Below are 10467 nucleotides of genomic sequence, written 5' to 3'. Positions count from 1 at the left end.
CTTGCTAGAGTTTCCTTTTGACGGTTTTGAGATGATAGTCGGGATGGACTAGTTAGGAAAGTATAAAGCTAAAATAGACTGTCATCAAAAGAAAGTGTCTTTGAGAGGGCCTAAGGGTGTTAGTGTGTCTTATCGTGGGTTTCTAGTCAAACCCAAAGTTAAGTTGATTGCAGCTGTCACCTTGAAGTCTTATCTGAGGAAGGGATGTCCTTTGATCTTGTGCCATGTGAGAGATGACCGGATAGAGAGTCCGACGTTGATCGATACGGTGGTGGGAGAGTTTGCGAGATGTTTTTCCAGAGGAGATTCCGGGGTTGCCACCGAAGAGGGAGATAGATTTCACCGTTGAGTTGAAACCGGGGACGAGGCCAATCTCTAAAGCACCGTACCGGATGGGTCCTAAAGAGATGGAGGAGCTCAGGAAACAGTTAGATGATCTGATAGAGAAGGGATATATTAGACCTAGTATATCGCCGTGGGGAGCACCAATTCTTTTTGTGAAGAAGAAAGATGGGAGTTTGAGGTTGTGCATAGATTACAGGAGCTGAACCGAGTGACGGTGAAGAACAAGTATCCTTTGCCAAGGATAGATGACCTGTTTGATCGGTTGAGTGGTGCATCAGTCTTTTCTAAGATTGATTTGAGGTCGGGATACCATCGGTGAAGATTAGAAAGGTAGACATACCAAAGACTGACTTTCACGTCGAGGTATGGCCATTATGAGTATGTGGTGATGCCGTTTGGGTTATCTAATGCACCTTTGTGTTTATGGACTTGATGAACAGAATCTTGGACAGTTTTTGGACAAGTTTGTGGTGGTGTTTATCGATGACATCTTAGTCTACTCTAAGACTAAGGAGGAGCATGAGGAGCATCTGAGGATTGTGTTGCAGACTTTGAGGGAGGATGAGTTGTATGCTAAGCTGTCCAAGTGCGAGTTCTGGTTAGAGAAAGTTGCTTTTCTGGGGCATGTGATCTCTAAGGAGGGAGTAGCTGTGGATCCGGCGAAGATTGAGGCAGTGACAAAGTGGGAAGCACCAAAGAATGTTTGAGATTAGGAATTTCTTGGGTTTATTTGGATACTACAGACGGTTCGTGAAAGATTTCTCCAAGATAGCTAGACCTATGACTGCATTGATGAGGAAAGAGAACAGGTTTCGTTGGGATGAGAGTTGTGAGAAGGCGTTCCAAACATTAAAGGAGCGTTTGACCACAGCTCCTATCTTAGCATTGCCTGAAGGGATCGAGAACTTTGAGGTTTATACAGATGCCTCAAAGAATGGGTTGGGATGTGTGTTGATGCAGAACGGTAAGGTGATTGCCTATGCTTCTAGGCAATTGAAGCCGTATGAGGAGAACTACCCTACACATGATCTAGAGTTGGGTGCAGTGGTGTTTGCTCTCAAGATATGGAGACATTACCTTTATGGGGCGACCTTTAAGGTATTTTTGGATCACAACAGTCTCAAGTACATCTTCACTCAAAAGGAGTTGAACATGAGACAGAGGAGGTGGATGAAGCTGATTGGCGATTATGACATGGATATTATCTACCATGAAGGGAAAGCCAATGTTGTTGCAGATGCTTTGAGTAGGAAGAGTGTACACTCCCTGTGTACAACTCTATCTTTGATGAGGTTGAGAGATGAGGTGGGGAAGTTTGGGATACATATGATGCAGAGAGGGGATGTTGTGGGAGATTTGACAGTGCAGCATGATCTTTATGATGATATTCGAGGTAAACAGGATATGAATCCTAAGATGGTTGAGTGGAAAGCTGGAGTAGAGAAAGGGACAGTGTCTCGATTCTCTATTCATACAGATGGTAGTTTGAGGTTCGATGGTAGGTGGTGTGTCCCTAATGATGAGGAGCTAAAAAAGACAATCATGACAGAGGCACATTGTACACCGTACTCAGTACATCCAGGTGGTGACAAGCTATACAAGGATTTGAAGAACACGTTTTGGTGGCCTGGGATGAAGAAAGAAACAGTTGAGTTTGTGGCCCGTTGTTTGACATGCCAGAGAGTTAAAGGGGAACAGCGACGACCACAAGGTAAGATTCAGTCTTTAGAGGTACCTGAGTGGAAGTGGGAATCCATTTCTATGGATTTTATCGTGGGTTTGCCAAAGAGACAACAGGGTAACAACATGATATGGGTGATAGTGGATCGACTGACCAAGTCAGCTCACTTTGTGCCAATGAAAGATACATGGACTAAAGCACAATTAGCTTTGGCTTATCGGAAGAATGTGCTTAAGTTACATGGAGTCCCTAAGGACATAGTATCTGACAGAGATGCGAGATTTATCTCAAGTTTTTGGAAAAAGTTGCAGGAATCTTTGGGAACAACTTTGAAGATGAGTACAGCTTTTCATCCTGCGACGTGCACGGTCGATCGAGAGAACGATCAAGACTCTTGAGGATATGTTGCGAGCTTGTGTGATGGACTTTGGTGGTAGCTGGGAACAAAGGTTGGATTTGATAGAGTTTTCTTACAACAACAGCTACCACACTAGTATTGGCATGGCACCGTTTGAGGCTTTATATGGGAGGAGATGTAGGAGTCCGATATGTTGGGACGACTTGATCTTTGAGGCGATGGTTCTAAGACCAGAGATGGTAAATGAGATGGTTGAACAGATTAAGATGATCAGGGAACGGATGAGAGCAGCTCAGGATAGGCAAAAGAGTTATGCAGATCTACATCGCCGGGATATAGAGTTTCAGGTTGGGGATAAGGTTCTTCTGAAAGTGTCTCCTATGCGTGGGGTTATGAGATTTGGGAAGAAAGGCAAGCTGAGTCAGAATTTCGTCGGGCCTTATGAGATCTTAGAGCGAGTTGGGGAGGTTGCATATCGTCTGGCTTTACCGGCTGCGTTAGAGAGAGTGCATAATGTGTTTCATGTATCGCAGCTGCGGAAGTATGTGAGTGACCTGTCACATGTGTTAGAGGCAGAGAGCTTAGAGCTAGATGAGTCCTTATCATATCTTGAGGTACCTAAGCAGATTCTTGACCGGAAGGTTAGGAAGACTAGGAGTGGTGAGACAGTTTTGCTTAAGATCCTTTGGTCTAACCACGAGACTGAGGATGCTACATGGGAAGCAGAGGATGCAATGAGAGAGCGTTACCCTTTCCTTTTTGATCAGGTATGTATGGTTACGGGGACGTAACCTTGTTTCTTTTAGGGGGGTAGGAGATGATCGCAAATAGTTTTTAAGAGTTTTATACCCTTTTTATGTTGTGTCGGTATGGTTGTTGTCGTTGAGTCAGGTTGAGTTTGGGTTAGTAACATGTTTTATGTTGAGTTTTGTTTTGGTTGTTGAGTCGGGAGTGCGTAGTGTGTGTCTTTGTTTTGTTGTGGTTTGAACTTCGGGGACGAAGTTCTCTTTAAGGAGGGAAGACTGTAATACTACGTATTTATGAGTCTCTGGGTACTCTATCGAGTAGGCCTTACTCTGTCGAATAAGGGCGAGTTGCAGATTAATATAGTTTCTGACCTGTTGGGTACTCGATCGAGTAACGTGGATACTCGATTGAGTAAGGGGGCACTCGATCGAGTACCTTAGTTACTCGATCGAGTAGCCGGTTTACGGGGGATGATTTCTCGGGTTTTGTTAATAATGCGATTAGAGTATATAATACTTCCGCCATTGTTCTTAAAACACTTTTTAAAACCTAATCACTGTGAGAAGAGAAATCAAACTACGTCGTTCTCTTTAATCGCATTGTTGGCAAATCTCGGAGCTTGGAAGGTCGGATTTCACCTTTCTTTATACCGTTGTGATCCTTACGTCGAGGGTAAGACCTATATACCGTTTTTATAATGTTTCTTTAAAGTTGGTTAAACCCTAATTTGAGGATTTGGGGGTTTTGTTGTTTGCATGATTGGTAGTGATTATGTGTTTGTATATTAGGAGGAGGATTCGTAGAGGAAGTGTTTTGATATCAGCTGTGAGATCGTCTGATTGTTGTACTTTCCAGGTAGGGTTTCCCTACTCAGTATTAGTTACATAATGTGTGGTGATTGTGCTGTAGTTAGTGATTGTCGATTGATTCAGACGGTTGTTGATGTTATATTGTGATTGTGATTGTTTGTCTCTGGTTCTCGAGATGCGTTCTCGGCTGAGTGGAGTCACTTGCGGGAGTGGCTTCACGCCCTAGTTCCGCCCTTCATGGAACCCGCCACGGAAGGGGATGTGCACATTAATGGGACATGGTTATCGCTCGGTATGATGAGCGGGGATTTGGTGGGTACGGCTGCGGTCCCCCACTGGCAGGGTGGTCCAAGTGGACGATCGGTGATGGAGATTGATTGGAGTGGGTGATTGTGTGTGATTTGTTTGATTTGTCTTGATTCTTTGTATTGTTGGTTATATAAATTGTGTGAATAAATGCGACCCGGTTTATTGTTTTAAAACCTGCGGTGATCCATTCGGGGATGGTGAGTAGATATTGAGCAGTTATGAGTTGAGTACTGGGATAGCTGGGATGTGCCACGGTCTGATGATAGAAGTCTTCCGCTATAGCTTAGTAGTTTTCATAAACATTTCAGTTAGCTGGTTAGACAGTTGGTTTGAGACTTGTTCGTATTTTGGTTTGGTTTTTGGATTGTAACCTTTCACTAAAGTATTTCTATTTAAACATTGTTTCGTTATTGTTTATTTGATTATCATTGCCTCGGGTAACCGAGATGGTAATATCCTTATACTTGGGTGGTCCTGGTAAGGCACTTGGAGTATGGGAGTGTTACACCACCATTGTTGAACCATCTTCACTCAACCCTAAAATCACCATATCTCATTCAATTCTTCACCAATCTTGTTCCTTTTCGCGCCATTCTCTTCCTTTTCTCATTTCCCTTCTTTTTAAGTAAGAAAGCCACCATCTTCTCTCTTATTTCAGAATTTTCATCTTACAAGAACATGGGTTCTTGACTCAATATCTTGATTTTTGTGTTTAGGGGAGAATTTGGACAACCCGGAGGAGGATAGCTACATCATTGACGACTCAATAGAAGATTGAAGTGAAAAAAGGTAACGGTGATGGGTTACTCGACATTATGTCAATTTGGATGTTTATATATGTTATAGTTTGTTCACATGTGTGTTACAGTTAAATTCTTTACATGTTTTTACTTGTTTGTTGTTGATTGAGTTTTGTGTGGAATCTCTCTTGGTGGTTTGAAGAAGTTTATAGTCTTTTGTATACATGGATGAATTATTAAAGAATCCGTCTTATTCATGCTTAATAATTGTGTTTAATTATGTCATGAAGTTGTTAGTTTGGAATTGTTTGAATTTGAATCGAACCTTGTGTTTTAATCCCTCTTTTATGCTTTGATTTCACCCTTAATACTTGTATAAAGTTACTTGGATAATATATGGTGCAATTGGGATGGTAATGGCATGATAAAAAAATGATTTGGGGATAAAGATGAATTTGTTGTGTCGTGCAAATCAGTGAATTTGCGCAGGCTGCGCACACAGCCTGGACCAGTTTTCGTAAAATGGCCATAACTTCTTCGTTACTTGTCTGTTTGAGGCTTATGACCTACCGTTAGAACCGTAAGAGGATAAACTATCACCTCCAACTAATTTCACCTCATTATCATGTATAGAACTCAAGTTATGATCGTTTGAAGTTGACCCTTGTTGTGGTCGAGTACTAAACTTGTTGTTATAGATTGGGTTTTATGTTTCATATTGGGTATGCATCTTAAACTTGTTTCTAATGCTTGTGTATGGTGTATTGACACTCTTTTATCATGGGAGCACCTGATATTTATTATAATCTTATACTTATACATGTTTCACATGGATTGTTTACGTTATGTTTGTGCAATCATTATTACTCGTATTTGTGATCCAAGTGTGACGATTTACATTGTGTGACGACTTGACATTCCTTATTTACCCTTTCGGACCTTTGGTTACGGATATGTGTGCCATGTTTCCGCATTGGATTATCCTTCCGCCTCTTCGGACCTTTGGTTACGGACTGTGTGCCATGTTTCCGATTTGGGGTTACTCGACCTTTGGTTACGGTCTGTGTGCCATGTATCGAGTCTTGGATGCGGATAGGTCACCGCATGTCGAATCGGGTGACGTCCATCCCGAGAGTCTGGATCCAGGTTTAGACTAGGGCCGTATTATGATCGTCGTCCTACCAGGAGGTTGGAGTCTAGGTTGTCCGTCTTGTCCGTCCATTCTTTGTAATTGTCTTACATTTGAGTCGAGTTAATATGTGACAGTTGACCTAATAATTCTTCTCTCATTTGTGTACTTCTATTCCCATTCCCCTATGCTTACTAATCATGATTTTCTTATTACCGTAAGTATCTATTCTTATGCTTGTTCGTTTAATTAAATTCCTGATTACTTGTATTTTGACATATTGTGGCTGGGAGAACCCCGAGTTATTCCCCACTGACTGTGGCTTTCATATTTATTATGAATGACAGGTTGGTGATGAAGCTTAAGTGGGGAAGACCGTGTCAGCTAGCGAGTTCTTACCTTGGACCTTATTTAGTTATCACTTGATAGACTCACCTACTCTTGAACTTATGTTAATTCGTGGGATATCTTTTCCCCAATAAATAGACTTGTGTTGTAAACTTAAACTTAACTATCTAAACTTATTTATCGTGTTGGTGATGCCTCGTGTTGGACTTCATTAGAAGCCTTAAAAGTTTTAAAAATCTCGTGTTTCCGCCACGATTTACTAGTTACTTTTAGTTACCTCAACGAGGGGTGTCACACTTACTCACATTTCACCAAAAAAAAAAACAACACTAATTCTTTAAGCTAAAACACATTTTTTTTTTCTGTTCTATTGTGATTAGTGTGTGTTTGTTAAAATTTGTGTGTTCCTCTATTCGATTAATGAATATTCATACTATTTTATATATGAAACTCTTTTCTTATAATGAATTGTAGAAATTGTGTGATTATAACACATAATTGTGGTTATTGTGACACATATTGTCCAATATTGTAACAACATACGAACTAGTATTATTGTAACACAACTTGTTGGTATTGTAACACGTATTTCTTATGGTGGCCTATTCTACTCCCCGATTCGTCGTATTGATGAAGACCAATAATGTATTTTTTAATGAGATTGTGTTTGAACTCGTTTTGTTATGATGTATGGACTACTCTTGAGGTCACAATTTCTTTCAAGGCTATTAGCTTAATGGTAGAGCAATGTGCAATCTTGTACAAGGATATGGGTTCGACTCCCGCATAGTCTAATAAGTTGTTACATACAGCGTTACTTTATAATATAACTTGTGTTACTCCGTAGAATAACCCGTGTTAATTTATAAATTAACTAGTGGTTCTTTATAAAATAGCTAGTGTTGACCTCAAGTAAACAATGGTACTTTATAAAGTAACTAGTGTTACAACATAAAATATTTAGTGTTAAAAAATACTTCCTCCGTCCCAGTGATATGTTTACACTTCCCCCCTCACAAAATAAAGGAAGTGTAAACATATCACTGTAATAGAGGGAGTAAAATAGTTAGTGTTATTTTTCAATATAATCAGTGTTACTGTTTATTTGTAACATATGTTTATAATTGTTGCAACACATTTATCTTTATATAGTAACTAGATAACTATTGTTACTTTATAGCGTTACTAGTGTTACTTCACAAAGTAATTAGTGTTACTTTATATTATGACTAGTGTTATCTCATAAAGTAAGCAGTGTTATTTAAAGGGTAGCTAGTGTTACTCGAGTAATAATATATACAATTAGATCCATCCTATAATATAACTATTGTTGCTCTATTGAATAAGTATTGTTACTTCATACTTTACTTGGTGTTACTCAAAACCATAAAAACAATGTAGGTTCGTCTATGTGGGGCTCGAACCCACATCTTGCACAACAATGCAATGCTCTACCTTTTGAGCTAATAGACGATCAAGTACCAAAATAGAGAATTTATCATCATTCACCAGCTAACTAGTTGTCATTATCCAGTTGGCATGAGAAAAACACCACTAATTTTCCGCGACGGCCTGCAAAGGCAATCAAAACCTAGAGCAACTAACAACCATCAACCTGCACTAGTGAAAGGCGATAACCAATAATCACTATAAAAAGGTCTATGTGAACACCAAATTCACGTAAAGCCTCGAACCTTCCTTCACATTTTGCTTTTTGAATTGGTACCGGAAGTAGAAGGACAACACATTATCCAACTATAGAAAACCAGCAATCTAAACATACAAATAGTTGCCTAAAATGAATAGGTTGGTAAAAATCAATGCTTACTTTAGACAGAAGTCAACATGTATTCAAACCAGGGAAATAATATGTAAACATTAAAGAAATATGTGGAGATTCGTGACCTTGAGTTGCGAAACCTGTCAAACCAATTTTAAAAGATGACTGAAACAATAGACATTCTAAAATTTCAGTAATCAACAAGAGTGCACAAATCTACAAATAAGAGGCGAGAGTAAGATGTAGCAATTGACTTGTGAAATTAAACTCTGACTTTCTTAGCATGTCTCTTTTTGTTTGTTTACGGAGGCATTCGACAGTCTGTATATCACTAAAGTAGCTGATTTAATCCTACTGCTACTAATCTCTAAGTAGCTAATGGAATCACTCAGTCCATTCCATAGTTCCTCGAAGAAGCTGTCTGCCTGTAATTACTGCAGGTCAGAGAAACATCAACTATAGCAGCTGACAATGGAACATATTAAAACAAACTCAAATTCTGTTGAAATAGTGAAAAACGTCCCTAAAAAAGAAGGTTCTTCATTGTTGTTAAAAGTCTAGATAGCTTTACTAAAACTACAAGCACAAATATTTTTTTTTAAAAAAAAATGATTTTACCTTCCATTTGTGTGGATTTCAATTGTATCCATCATTCCGTCTAATGAGTTGAGCAGTAGCAGCAACATCTTGTAAGTATGTAATTGCTTCTGCAAGAATTCAATGAGCCTCAAGTAAAGATAAATATGACAAAACTAAAAAAATGCTTACAAATAGGTACTCACTTATCTTGTCATATGGGCAGATAGGAAGGCAACGTCCGCATCCATAACATCGCTCATTTATCACTCCTCCCTGCATACAGTTATGAAGAAGACGACTATACATATAACATTATTACATAGCTATACCTCTAAAAATAACACTTCTATAAAATCATTGTAACACAGTTATAACAATAAAGTAACACAATTAAAATATTATCAATCAATCATATATAATAGAAATTGTTAACGACAATGAACATAAAAACATTAAAACTGATTGATTCTAACTACAATTTACAAGGACAATTAGATATTTAGTAGAAGTGCAATCAAAAGCTAAGAAAATCGTCAGGCACATAATAACGTCATATAATCAATCAACGAAGTATTCAAATGATCACGAAGTTGAACGAAAACTGAAATAAATAATTGAAACACAAACACGAAAATATTTAGACAAAATATTCAGAAATTCGAACATAAATACCATGAGATTGAAAAACGACATCAAAAGTATATTAATTATCAAACTTAATTCAGTAATTTCAATGCAATTGACAAATTGTAAGCATAAGTTAGGGTTTCGATATTTAGGAATCAATTGGAATTAATAAATTTGCACAGAAAATGAAGAAATTAGTAAAGGGAAACAAGTGTAAAATAAAAAAGAATTTGAGAAAATAAAAGACTCACCATCATAGATTCATACAGCAAACTTGAAGATTGAAAGACACATGCTTGTAATCCTGAGAAAATAAACGAGGAGAGAAAAAGAGAAGTGAGTGAATGAATGGTGCTGTCAAGTGAACGCATGTTTTGTTAGTGGTAGATTACGTTTTTACCCTAACTTACAATCGTTAATCTCAGTCGTTGATCTGCCTTGATCCAACGGCCTAAAATGGGACACAGGACTCATTTAAGATGGGTGGACTCACATGATTCAATCTCTTTTATATATATATACTTCCTCCATTCAAGTCCACTCTACCACTTTCCTTTTTCACGTTTGTCAACGCGAGTTTTACGTGCTAAATATCGTTAGCTACGTTTTTAAAAAAATTATAAAAGTTACATATTTTTAATGTACTCGTAAAGACGAATCAAACAAGATCTCACATGAATATATTTCTACTTACGTATTGAGAGAAAATCGAAATTGACTACACAATTGTGAATAGTGTACAAAAGTGAAATAGATAGAGTGGAGTTGAATAGAGGAAGTATATATATATATATATATATATATAGAACTAGGATCATATGAGTTGGGTCATGTTTGGTGAGTTACCCCTCTAAATCTGGACCACTAATCTAATCTAAGATGAATGGCTGAGATTAAAACTTACTCAAGCTATAAAACCCCACTTTTCTCTCAATCTCCCTCATTATTATAAAAATCACTCTCTCTCTCCTTCTTCTCCCTCTAAAAAGCCGTAACAAAAAAAAAAAAACCTTCG

At 38.3% G+C, this 10467-nt stretch overlaps 1 long non-coding RNA gene across 2 annotated transcripts; it reads right to left on the bottom strand.

Moving 5' to 3' along the window:
- Nucleotides 1–8481: 8481 nt before the first annotated feature.
- LOC141629811 (uncharacterized) lies at nt 8482–9784 on the bottom strand. 2 transcript variants are annotated; one of them, XR_012537359.1, is made up of 4 exons: nt 9704–9784; nt 9029–9098; nt 8865–8953; nt 8482–8680 (listed from the first exon to the last, which is right to left on the bottom strand). It is a non-coding gene; the product is annotated as an uncharacterized LOC141629811 (long non-coding RNA). The 2 variants fall into 2 exon arrangements; XR_012537358.1 differs by having other exon boundaries at nt 9029–9123; nt 9704–9761.
- Between the last annotated feature and the right edge of the window lie 683 nt (nt 9785–10467).

Source organism: Silene latifolia, chromosome 2 (genome assembly GCF_048544455.1).
Source record: "Silene latifolia isolate original U9 population chromosome 2, ASM4854445v1, whole genome shotgun sequence".
In the NCBI taxonomy this organism is placed as follows: domain Eukaryota; kingdom Viridiplantae; phylum Streptophyta; class Magnoliopsida; order Caryophyllales; family Caryophyllaceae; genus Silene; species Silene latifolia.
Note: the sequence above shows the minus strand (reverse complement) of the source record. Positions and strands in the feature narration are given on the sequence as shown.